This window comes from Narcine bancroftii, chromosome 3 (genome assembly GCF_036971445.1).
Source record: "Narcine bancroftii isolate sNarBan1 chromosome 3, sNarBan1.hap1, whole genome shotgun sequence".
Lineage (NCBI taxonomy): Eukaryota > Metazoa > Chordata > Chondrichthyes > Torpediniformes > Narcinidae > Narcine > Narcine bancroftii.
The window spans coordinates 351,245,493-351,257,492 of record NC_091471.1 but is presented as its reverse complement, the minus strand read 5'-3'; the positions used below and the strand labels follow the sequence as shown (position 1 = coordinate 351,257,492).

The 12,000-nt window shown below is 41.7% G+C and overlaps 1 protein-coding gene across 12 annotated transcripts in view; it reads right to left on the bottom strand.

The window, feature by feature from the left end:
* The window catches only part of helz (helicase with zinc finger), a 266,938-nt gene extending 255,316 nt beyond the window's left edge, over positions 1-11,622 (bottom strand). For 5 of the 12 annotated variants that reach the window (XM_069929764.1, XM_069929775.1, XM_069929765.1 and 2 more), the window contains exon 1: positions 11,546-11,575. The gene's annotated coding sequence lies outside the window, so the exon portion shown is untranslated. Of the gene's footprint in view, positions 1-2,449; positions 2,534-11,545 lie in introns of those variants that run through there. The other 7 variants (XM_069929768.1, XM_069929770.1, XM_069929776.1 and 4 more) reach the window with 5 other exon arrangements.
* Between the last annotated feature and the right edge of the window lie 378 nt (positions 11,623-12,000).

Below are 12,000 nucleotides of genomic sequence, written 5' to 3'. Positions count from 1 at the left end.
GTTTTAAGCGAAGAGTTAGCAAAATTACAATGTTTTCTTAAATATAATTTTTCCACAATACATAATATAATAATTGATAGAGCAAGTAAAATGAACTTAAAACACTTCACTGTAGTTTAAAACATATTTTGGGTGAAGAAAACAATCTGGTGGAACTCAGTGGGTCATGCAACGGGGGAAAAATGTCAATTTCTGTTCAACATTTTCAAGACTTCATTAAAAAAAAATTTTCACCCACTGATACTGCTTGACCTGTTGAATTCTTCCCCCTTCATCACCACTTCGTCCACCTGAGTCACCACCTTCATGGAACATTCCCAGGTCTCTCTTTACAACTCTTCAGGGCTCTATTATTAACTGTGCAGGTCCTATCCTGGTGTAACTTACCAAAGTACAACACCTTACACAAGGCAACATTAAATTTCATTTACCACTCTTTGGTGCACCTTCCCAACTGATGTGGCTCCTGCTGCTTAGATATCCATACTCGCTCTTCACTACACCACCAATATCAGTGATATCTTCAAGTTTACTTATAATGTAAACTGCCATCCAAATTATTATGTATAACAAACAATAGTGTAACCAGCACAATTTCCTGCAGTAAACCACTGGTCACAGGCTTCCAATCAGAAAAGTAATGCTCCATTACTTTCCTCTGACAATTTCCACCAAGCCAGTTATAAATCCAATTGGCTAGCTCACCTTGGATCCCATGTTATCTTATCTTCCAGGTCATAGTTTTAAGATGCTTGGGAGTAAGTACATGGGGGATGCAAGATCTAGATTTTCCACGCAAAGAGTGGTGGGTGCATGGAATGCACTGCCGGCAACAATGGTGGAAGGAGGTACAATAGGATCTTTTAAGAGACTATGAGATAGGTACATGAAACTGAGAAAAATGGAGCAGGGAAATTCTAGGAAGTTTTTAAGAGTAGGTTATTTGGTCAGCACAACACGATCTCCTATGTACAAAGATATGCTGAGCGGCCTCTGTCTATCCAAATGCTGGTAGATTCTGCCGCTCAATGTCCAACATGATCAATTTTCATATACATCAGTACAATGTACAAATTCTTCTAATTTACTATAGCCAAACAGGTACACGGTCCATCAAATACAATAGTAAAAATTTAAATTGCAAATGCAAGACAGGAAAATGGATAAATATTCATAGTTGCAGTCAGTGGAAGAAAAAGAGTGAAGATTCAATGGAGCAGACTGATCTTTCGGTGGTCCTGGGATAGTTCGTAATTATGGTTAGAGTAGTACAGGAACACTCAAGAGCCTGATAGCTGTTGGGTAAAAGCTGTTCTTAAATCTGCACGTGGTGGAACCTTTCCCTGAAGAAATTGTGACTAGGGTAGTGGGGTTCCTTTATGATGTTGGCTGCCTTCTTGAGGCAATGCACACATCGAGGTTGTGAATAGATGGGAGGTCAATGCTGGGGATGAATTTGGCTACATTTGCCTTTTTTTGCAGCCTTCTGTATCCTGAGTATTCAAGTCTCGTAACCAAAGCTTAATGCAACCATCTCGTATACGTGCCACAGACACCTGAAAAACTTCAATCATGTACTCAACAAGGTGCAAAGATTACTTCGAAAGGACAAAGTGCTGTGCTGAGGTCTTCCAGTCTCACAGGAGCTTGATAGTAGTAACCCTCTCCACCGCCATCCTATCAACAAAGTCAGGAGTGCGGCCTCCACTACTTAAAGTCTATAATAAACCCCTTGAACTTGCTGACATTAAAAAAAATTGTGATTCTGGCACCACACAATATATATTCTGATTCATTATTTCCCATTATTCAACCAATAAAGATTGTGTCATAAGCAATTTTATAGATTGCACTGGAGCCGAGTTCAGCTATGAAACCGTGAGTGTAGAGGAAATAAACCATCCGGACTCAGGATTCACTCCAGCAACCTCCCCACTGGTCTGTCATTCCCTTGTTGCCTTTTTTAAACAATGGAACAACATTAGGCACTCTCCAGTCACTGCCAGTTCACCCAAGGCCAAAGATGAATAAATATTTCTGAAAGGGCCTCCACATCAATTATCTCTTCCTATTTGTTACAATACATGAAATATGTCATTAAATGGCACAGTATTTTTTTTATGGACCATATCCAGATTCCATTAAGACACACTGTCCACTTTCGTTGTTAGTTCAAAATTTAACAGATATACTCACAATCAATCCCTATTCTTTAACCCAAATATCTGTGATAAGACCACACATGGCAAACAAACTCAATCGCATTGCTCACACGATATTAATTCAGACCAGAATCAGTGTAGAATACCTAGGATTTTTTCTTCAGGTGCCGGTAGAAGAAAAACATTTAGTAAAACTGAGCAATTTTGATCTTTAAAATAACCTTCATTAGGCTTAAAATATTTAGGCAGTGAGGAGCTGGAGAAGAGACATGGCAGATCTTACTTACTTCAATCCACTATCCCCTAAATAAGATCACAACCATCAGGGCAGCTCCAAGGTTTCATTAAAATCGGCCCCAGAACCCTCTCGTCTTGAATCTACAATACAGTGACATTATGGAAATGCACAAGAAAAACAGCAACAGCGAAGCTTCAATAATTGGACATCGTATTGTGATAAAATGCAATGGAGACTTTCACTCAACCAAAGACTGGAGATCGACCAGTCGACCAGAGAGATTTACCTTAGCAAGGAACCAAATGGTAGGAAGGGTTTTTTTGGATAAATCTTTCTTTGGCTTGGCTTCGCGGACGAAGATTTAAGGAGGGGGTAAATGACCACGTCAGCTGCAGGCTCGTTTGTGGCTGACAAGTCCGATGCGGGACAGGCAGACACGGTTGCAGCGGTTTCAGGGGAAAATTGGTGGGTTGGGGTTGGGTGTTGGGTTTTTCCTCCTTTGCCTTTTGTCAGTGAGGTGAGCTCTGCGGTCTTCTTCAAAGGAGGTTGCTGCCCGCCAAACTGTGATATATATATATGTCAAATGACATGGTATATATATACATATGTCAAATGACATGATATACATATGTCAAATGACATGATATATACATGTCAAATGACATGGTATATATATCTTTGGCTTGGCTTCGCGGACGAAGATTTATGGAGGGGGTAAAAGTCCACGTCAGCTGCAGGCTCGTTTGTGGCTGACAAGTCCGATGCGGGACAGGCAGACACGGTTGCAGCGGCTGCAGGGGAAAATTGGTTGGTTGGGGTTGAGTGTTGGGTTTTTCCTCCTTTGCCTTTTGTCAGTGAGGTGGGCTCTGCGGTCTTCTTCAAAGGAGGTTGCTGCCCGCCAAACTGTGAGGCGCCAAGATGCACGGTTTGAGGCGATATCAGCCCACTGGCGGTGGTCAATGTGGCAGGCACCAGGAGATTTCTTTAGGCAGTCCTTGTACCTTTTCTTTGGTGCACCTCTGTCACGGTGGCCAGTGGAGAGCTCGTCATATAACACAATCTTGGGAAGGCGATGGTCCTCCATTCTGGAGACGTGACCCATCCAGCGCAGCTGGATCTTCAGCATCGTGGACTCGATGCTGTCGACCTCTGCCATCTCAAGTACTTCGACGTTAGGGATGAAAGCGCTCCAATGGATGTTGAGGATGGAGCGGAGACAACGCTGGTGGAAGCGTTCTAGGAGCTGTAGGTGATGCCGGTAGAAGACCCATGATTCGGAGCCGAACAGGAGTGTGGGTATGACAACGGCTCTGTATACGCTTATCTTTGTGAGGTTTTTCAGTTGGTTGTTTTTCCAGACTCTTTTGTGTAGTCTTCCAAAGGCACTATTTGCCTTGGCGAGTCTGTTGTCTATCTCATTGTCGATCCTTGCATCTGATGAAATGGTGCAGCCAAGATAGGTAAACTGGTTGACCGTTTTGAGTTTTGTGTGCCCGATGGAGATGTGGGGGGGCTGGTAGTCATGGTGGGGAGCTGGCTGATGGAGGACCTCAGTTTTCTTCAGGCTGACTTCCAGGCCAAACATTTTGGCAGTTTCCGCAAAGCAGGACATCAAGCGTTGAAGAGCTGGCTCTGAATGGGCAACTAAAGCGGCATCGTCTGCAAAGAGTAGTTCACGGACAAGTTTCTCTTGTGTCTTGGTGTGAGCTTGCAGGCGCCTCAGATTGAAGAGACTGCCATCCGTGTGGTACCGGATGTAAACAGCGTCTTCATTGTTGGGGTCTTTCATGGCTTGGTTCAGCATCATGCTGAAGAAGATTGAAAAGAGGGTTGGTGCGAGAACACAGCCTTGCTTCACGCCATTGTTAATGGAGAAGGGTTCAGAGAGCTCATTGCTGTATCTGACCCGACCTTGTTGGTTTTCGTGCAGTTGGATAATCATGTTGAGGAACTTTGGGGGACATCCGATGCGCTCTAGTATTTGCCAAAGCCCTTTCCTGCTCACGGTGTCGAAGGCTTTGGTGAGGTCAACAAAGGTGATGTAGAGACCTTTGTTTTGTTCTCTGCACTTTTCTTGGAGCTGCAATGGAGAGCAGCGTGATTCCCCTGTAGTTTGAGCAATCTGATCCAAGCCATGAAAGACCCCAACAATGAAGACGCTGTTTACATCCAGTACCGCACGGATGGCAGTCTCTTCAATCTGAGGCGCCTGCAAGCTCACACCAAGACACAGAGAAACTTGTCCGTGAACTACTCTTTGCAGACGATGCCGCTTTAGTTGCCCATTCAGAGCCAGCTCTTCAGCGCTTGACGTCCTGCTTTGCGGAAACTACCAAAGTGTTTGGCCTGAAAGTCAGCCTGAAGAAAACTGAGGTCCTCCATCAGCCAGCTCCCCACCATGACTACCAGCCCCCCCACATCTCCATCGGGCACACAAAACTCAAAACGGTCAACCAGTTTACCTATCTCGGCTGCACCATTTCATCAGATGCAAGGATCGACAATGAGATAGACAACAGACTCGCCAAGGCAAATAGTGCCTTTGGAAGACTACACAAAAGAGTCTGGAAAAACAACCAACTGAAAAACCTCACAAAGATAAGCGTATATATATATGCATTTAATTAAACCGCAGCCATTACAGACATTAAATCCATGATTGAACTAAAGCCAAATAAATTGGCCAGAATATAATGAATTTATTTGCACAAGAATTCATAACATATAGCAGTGATATTTCTCCGATGCAAGTGTTCAATATTGTACATCAACCAGACTTAGCAAAAGGGGGCATACAGAACATTAAAACATCAGTGCCACAATAAGATCATTACACAATCAATTGAACTGATAAGTGATATAAGCCAAGTGTCATTCAAAGAGAAAGCCTAAACTAATTTCAGAGAATAGCATCTCTGCTGTAAGACAAAAAAAATTACAAATGCTGGAATCCTGAGTATCACAGATAAGCCAGACTCAAAAGGTTAGACAGCATTCATCGAGAGAAACAGTCAACATTTCAATCTTGAAAAGGGTCATAACTTGAACCACTGATTTGTCCGTGTCTCTCCATGGCTGCTGCCTGGCCCAATGAGTCTCCCCAAATCCTTATTATCTTAGCTGCAATGAGTTGAACAAAAAAAAGGAGCAAAAAAGGTATCCTGGTGGTGAAATTGTGGAAAGGAGAAAGAATAAAGAACTGCAGCACAAAGGACAGATGAACTGAAGCAAAGTATGAGAGCTGTTCAAAACTTTAAAATTCAGTGTAAAATATCAAAGAAAATATTAATCAAGAAAGATGATTTTACAACTCAAAAATTAGGGAAAAAAGATATTTAAAAATAAACCCACAAATCATGCAGTAAAAATTGCAGCACCTGTTCAATAAAACTGCAATCCTAATTTTGAGGAAATTATATTTAGTATGACAAATACACCTGTTAAATTACCTCCTTTTCATTATGTGGAGGTATCCTATGTTTTACGCACAGAATTTCTGCATTTTTTTTTAAACTCTTTCCATGCATACAGTCCTTATTACATAAACCAGGCATATGTACTTCCCAGATTCAGGCATACAAGATTGTTATTTGCTTCATGCCAACCAACAATTGAGATACTTTATTCCTCAGTCTTGCAGAAAACAGTTCTAAGTGTTCATCTAAGTGTTTTTAAATAGATTGGGGGGGCTTCTGACTCCACCAGCTTTCCTGCCGAAAGTTCCAACCACTCCTGCATCCCCCACCACCACTCTACCCTTACCACCAATTTACAATCTTGAAATGAACAATCTTGAACTCAACTAGTCAATGCCTCTGCCAAGTGTGATCATGTCGGTCTCTCAATTAAAAATTTACACTCAATCCCTTTTCCAAAAAAAAACAACCCCATGCTAAACTTCACAGGTGTCAAACAAAAAAAAACTGATCCAAAACCATGTGAAGAAATATTAGGCCTGAACGTGAGCACAAATGGAATTCAAGTCTGACATACTAAGTGTTACTTTTTGGCAAGTTAAAACAGGACAGAACTTGCAAAGTAAATGGCAGGGTCCTGCAGATCAATGAAGAACAGACAGTCCTTGGAGTGCATAATAAGAGTGATATTGGTACAGAAGGCTTTTGGCTCACTTGCCTTCATTAGATAGTACAAGAGTCAGTTTGTTACGTCACAAAAGAGCAAGCCATTGGTTAGACCACACTTGGGAGTATTGTTCACTGTTCCGGTTGCCTATTTAATAGGAAAGATGTCATGAAGCTGGAAAGGGTGCAGGAAAGATTCACAAGAATATAAGGAGAGATTGAATTGGCTGTCTTTCTTCCCTGGAATATAGAAGGCTGAGGGATGACCTTGCAGAAGTATATAAAATCATGAGGGTCAGAGATAAGGTGCATGATCAGAGTCTTTTCCCCAGCATAAGAAAGTCAAAAAGTGGGAAATATAGATTTAAGGTGAAATGAGAAGCAACTTTTCCCACCAGCGTAGAGGATATATAGAACAAGCTGCCAAAGACAGTGGCAGAGGCTGAAACAGATACAATATTTAAAAGACATGTGGGTTGAAAGGTTAAGAGCTATAGTTTCCAATCTCTTTTTTAAAAACACACAGACTATTTTAAATATTCCTGTACCTACAGAGGACCACCTGCTCTCATGGTCCATCAGTGGGGTCGGGGGCTGGCAAGATTAAGGCCCTTAAACTATCAGCAGAATTTCTGCCGATGTGTGTTTTGTTTATAGAGGAAACTATTTAATAATTTTTGATATTTGTTGTCATATTTGCAACCTTGTTTCAATATTAATTATAACTGTACAGTAAAACCCCCAGTATTCGGAATTCAAGCAACCAGCAGCCTGAAGCAACTGGTAAAAAAAAATTGAGGAAAATAGATTTTAAAATTAAACTAAATAATAAAATAATAGATTAAAATGTTCTCTGAAGTAACACAAACTTTTGTGAAGATGGGAACAGCCAGCGGAGTGCATTGGTTATGCTTTGCTTGTAGCAGCTTTTCAGCCCAGGTTGAAAAGCTGATTGATGTCACTCACCCTTGGGGTGACTCTCTTAAAGAATATCCTTATTCCTACTTAGGCCTTGGTCAGAGGCTTTATCTATAAACTTGGGGTAAGGGGAGGGGGGGGGGGTTAATAATCAATGTTATTGTTTGTTTTTCAGGTGGATGCAGCAACAGATAAATGTTTTCAAAGAATGTGATTGAAAATAAAGTAAAATGCTTTAAGGTTTATATATTCATGCAAGTGAAGTTTTTCAGTGTAAGTACAGAATAGTGTTTTTGTCATTTGTTTTTTAAGCTGTTCTAAATGCAGGTCATTGCAAGGGCAAGTCTCAAGCAATCTGAAAATTCACTTATCCTGCATCTACCAATCCCCATAAGATGCAAGTGGAATAAAAATTCAAATTCTCGAGGACAAATTAGTAGATCAGAATTCCTGATAAATCACATAGCTGGAGGACATCAGGTAAAAGCCAAGGTTGTTGATGAATCTGATATGTCACCATCATTGGTGACAAGTACAGAAGTAACAGAGGAACAGAATTCAGTTCTAGTTACCATGTGGCCAGGTTTTGGGAGTAGATGCTTTCAAAGTGCAATTTGATCACATCACCTTTGAGCATCATGTACCTTGCTACAAAAGAAATCAGTAAAGGCGTGAAACACGAACATCAACAGGCACGGTGAATGTCGTTAGAAGCATAAAATTGCAGATCACAAGAGGTAAGCATGTATAACCAATGTTTCAGGCCAGAGCCCTTCTTCATGGTGGAAAAAAGTTATGGTACTTTTTTTCTACCCCTTGGCCTACAGACATGATGGAGCGCTTCCAGCTCATGTGTAATGTGAGGGGGTAATTCTTAAATTAAAGAGCACACTATTGCTACCAATTGGTCACAAATTTAAATAAAAGATGAAAGCCTGCAGTCACCATAGTTGAAGCAAAGATAAAGGTACATAACCAACTTTTCAGGCTTGAACCTTTTAGCATGGCATAGAAAAATGTGGCAGGGCCCCTAACAAAATGGTAGGGGAGTAGGGGTGGGGGAGGATCAGACCCAAAGACAGGAGGCAATAGGTGGTTGAGGGAGCAGCACAAGGATGAGGGATGGCTCTAGGAATAGAGAGGGAGAATGGAGAGTAGGCTAGCAGAAACCAAATAAGTCGATTGGTTAGAGAGTGCCCAGACAGAAAATCAAGAGTTGTTCCACCAATTTACAGGTGATCTTGGTCAGACATGAAAGAATGGGTGCAGAATTAAAATGGTTGAAAAAAATTTATGAACGCCTGTTAAAACTTCTTGGTTTTATCTATCTTTATACGTTAATAATCTGTTTTCTCCATCATTGAGAATGTCAAATGACATGATATATTGAAATGGGGATGAAATTTGATATTCTGGGCATCAAAGTAAATCACCATTACCGTTACTTTGATCAGCTTTTACTATTCACCAAATTGTCAGCAAAGATTAAATGTAATTGGAAGTATTTCCCTCATTGCTTTCCGATTCAATTTGAACCTGGAAATACATCCCAACTGAGTGGATTGAGTTTCAGCACAAAATGACAGCTTAAAAACTAGTCTAAAAGCTACAGTCCACCACACTCTACTGGAGTTCTCACATCACTATATAGGGCGGTGATTTTTCTTCACATAAATCTGAACAGAGTGATGAGGAAAAATTAAAAGAGCTTGGCCCTGAGAGTAATATGGTCAAACAAAAATACAGAGAAATGGATTGGAGGTCAATCCACAGGACCATAAGATTGGCAGAGAGGATCTCTTCTCCACACCCCCCCTCCCCCTCAACACCCCAAATTGACATGATCTTCCAGGGTCATTGACTGAAGTGGGCGCACAAAATCATTGAGGACCCCTTCCACCTTGAACACAGCATCTTTCAGCTGCTCCTGTCAGAGAAGAAATACAGGAGTATCAGAGCCAGTATCACCACCAGGCTGAGGAACAGCTTCTTCCTACGGGCAGTGAGAATGCTGAATGACCAAATAAACTATTCACACTAACCATCCAGGACTCTCAAATTCATGAAACAATATTTATTTATTTGTATAAATGAAATACTTGTCCTGCATATGTATTATTTGTTTCTACATGTATCATGTCTGGTTGTGTGTCTGCACATTTTGCAACAAGGGTTGCGTCAGGCTGTACTTGTACAATCAGATGACAAACTTGAAAATAATCCTTTTATGGGTTTGAGCAGAGTTAGGAAGAGGGGAGAGAAAAGGGGAGGGTGATGGTCACGATAAGGTAGAGATACTTCAGAATTCTCAACCACACAAATCATGATTGAAATAGGAAATTTATTGACAGTGCCTCAGTAAATTAATACATTATATGACATCATCTCACAGAAGACACAATAAGGAAATCGCTCTCAATTATAGTCTCAGCTGAGGTGACAGGTAAAAAACCTATCACGTGCCTCAATATTCTTCCATTTAATAATAGCAACCACAATGGAGCACCAACATTGTATGCCAAAACTAATATGCAGATTCAGGAGTTCAACTGCATCCCAGGAAAACACTAAGCTAGCAGATATCAGTTCTCTGCCAGGAAAAGATCATTAGAGAAATGAAGAGATAGTGAAACAAAAATTCAACATCAACCACAAATACACTTCAAAATAAATGGTTAAAGGGGCAGTTTCTAAAGTACAAAATTAAGAAACTTCACCAACAGATAAGTGAAGACCATGATTAAAATGTTTCTTTCAGAAATTGAAAATGGTTTTTCTTATGGAAAATGAAAAGATTTTATTCTTTTAAGAGCAATTATTAAATCATTACATTTGCAGGCACTTATACAAACACTCATGTCACAAATAAAATTAATAAAGACCAGGGGTATTGAGCAGAAGCAGAGTTCCTAAAACATAAAAGCAGATGACAATTAGTCTTTCATGCATTACTTTACAAAGGCATATCAAAGTACTTCAGAGTGATGACAATCAGAAAAGGGCAAAGAGGAAGGGAACAGTATGGTTTAAAAAAAACAGGGAAACGACCCAAAAACAGGAATTTTGTGTAAAAAGGAAGCACACAAGTTAGCTGAAGAGTAAACTCTCAGTCCAAATTTTAAACTCAGAAAACATCGCAACTCTTTGAAAATGTATGCAAAATCAAAAACAAAATGGCTGAGAATCTTTGCTACATTAGCCAAACTTGGCAGCATAATCAAATAACTGTTTAAACAATAATTTCACACACTCAAATAACAGAACAAAAATAAAAGAAAATTCAGGATTTGAACTGTCAGGCCTAAAAAGCTACTAAAATATTTGAAGATTCAAAAATAGGTAACATTTGTTCATGATTACCACAATATACACACCAGCTAGTTTACATTACTGGTTATTGTTGAGTGTCTGGAAGCAGCAGTGTAAAAGTAATTTTACTTGAAAACAAGCACAATTCATGTCGAAACAGAAGAGCTATAAAAGAACTTAAGTAACAATTATTTCCTAAACAGGTAGAGATGGATAGGGGATTGGGGTGGAAGAAGAGGAACTGGACACAACAGAGGATAACCCATACTTTACATAAATGTTCTTAAGCTATTATTTTGTAGTCATTAAGACTGATGACTATGGAGTAACAATGGTGTGTTCTCGTTGTAAACATGCAGTGTTCTCACGTCAAGAGTGCGGTTGGAGGAGCAATCAACTTTCTCTTATCCTTTACCCGTCACCCCCAAATCCTGCTCCTAACCCTAGCCACAATCCTACCCCATTCCACCCCAGAGTGGCCGCAATAACATTCGCATTCACTCCCCCGCCCCCTCTTGTTTACACGTTACACATTCGGGCCGCGACAACCATAGAGCCGGCAGATGCCCGACCCGACGTGCCTCGGAAGCTCGGCGGTCCCGGGGCAGTGTACCCCGGGCCTGGGATTCCCACTGCGGCCCCCATACCTCCCACCCCACCGCCGCCGCCTCCTCGTCAAACAACAACACACTGACAGCTCTCCCGGAGCCGCTGAGAGGTGGCGGGCCGCCTTCTCGCGCCCCATTCCCCCACCTAAACCCCCTTCCTCTCCCGCAGAGGCGCCGGGGAGGCGGCAGGCCCCGAGCCGGCGGCCACCGACACAACTCCGCACGTACCTTTCCCCTTTACTTTTGCGCCATCTTGGATCCACTTGTCAGCGTCCCCCAAAGGCATTGTGGGAAACTGACCCTCGGCCCCGCCTGCTCTGCCTCGCCTCGCGCATGCGCTAATGCTCTCCGCTTAGGGCACCTTCTAAGGGAACAGGTGGGGGGGGGGGGGGGTTAACACCTGGTTTCCCTGAAAGGAAACCCTACCGCTGGGCATGGTTGAAGGATCACCAGCTGGAAGGGGCATCATCCAGGGGGTAGGTTAAAGAGCATTATTTTGAAGGGAGAACACCTTGGGTTCAGGGGGAGAACACCTCTGAATTCACAAAATATAGGAGCAGAAGTAGATCCATTGGCCTATCGAATCTGCTCCACCATTCTGATCATCAGCCTATCCATCCTTCCACTCAGTCCCACTCCCTGGCTTTCTCCCTGTAACCCTGACTAATCAAATACTTGTCAAT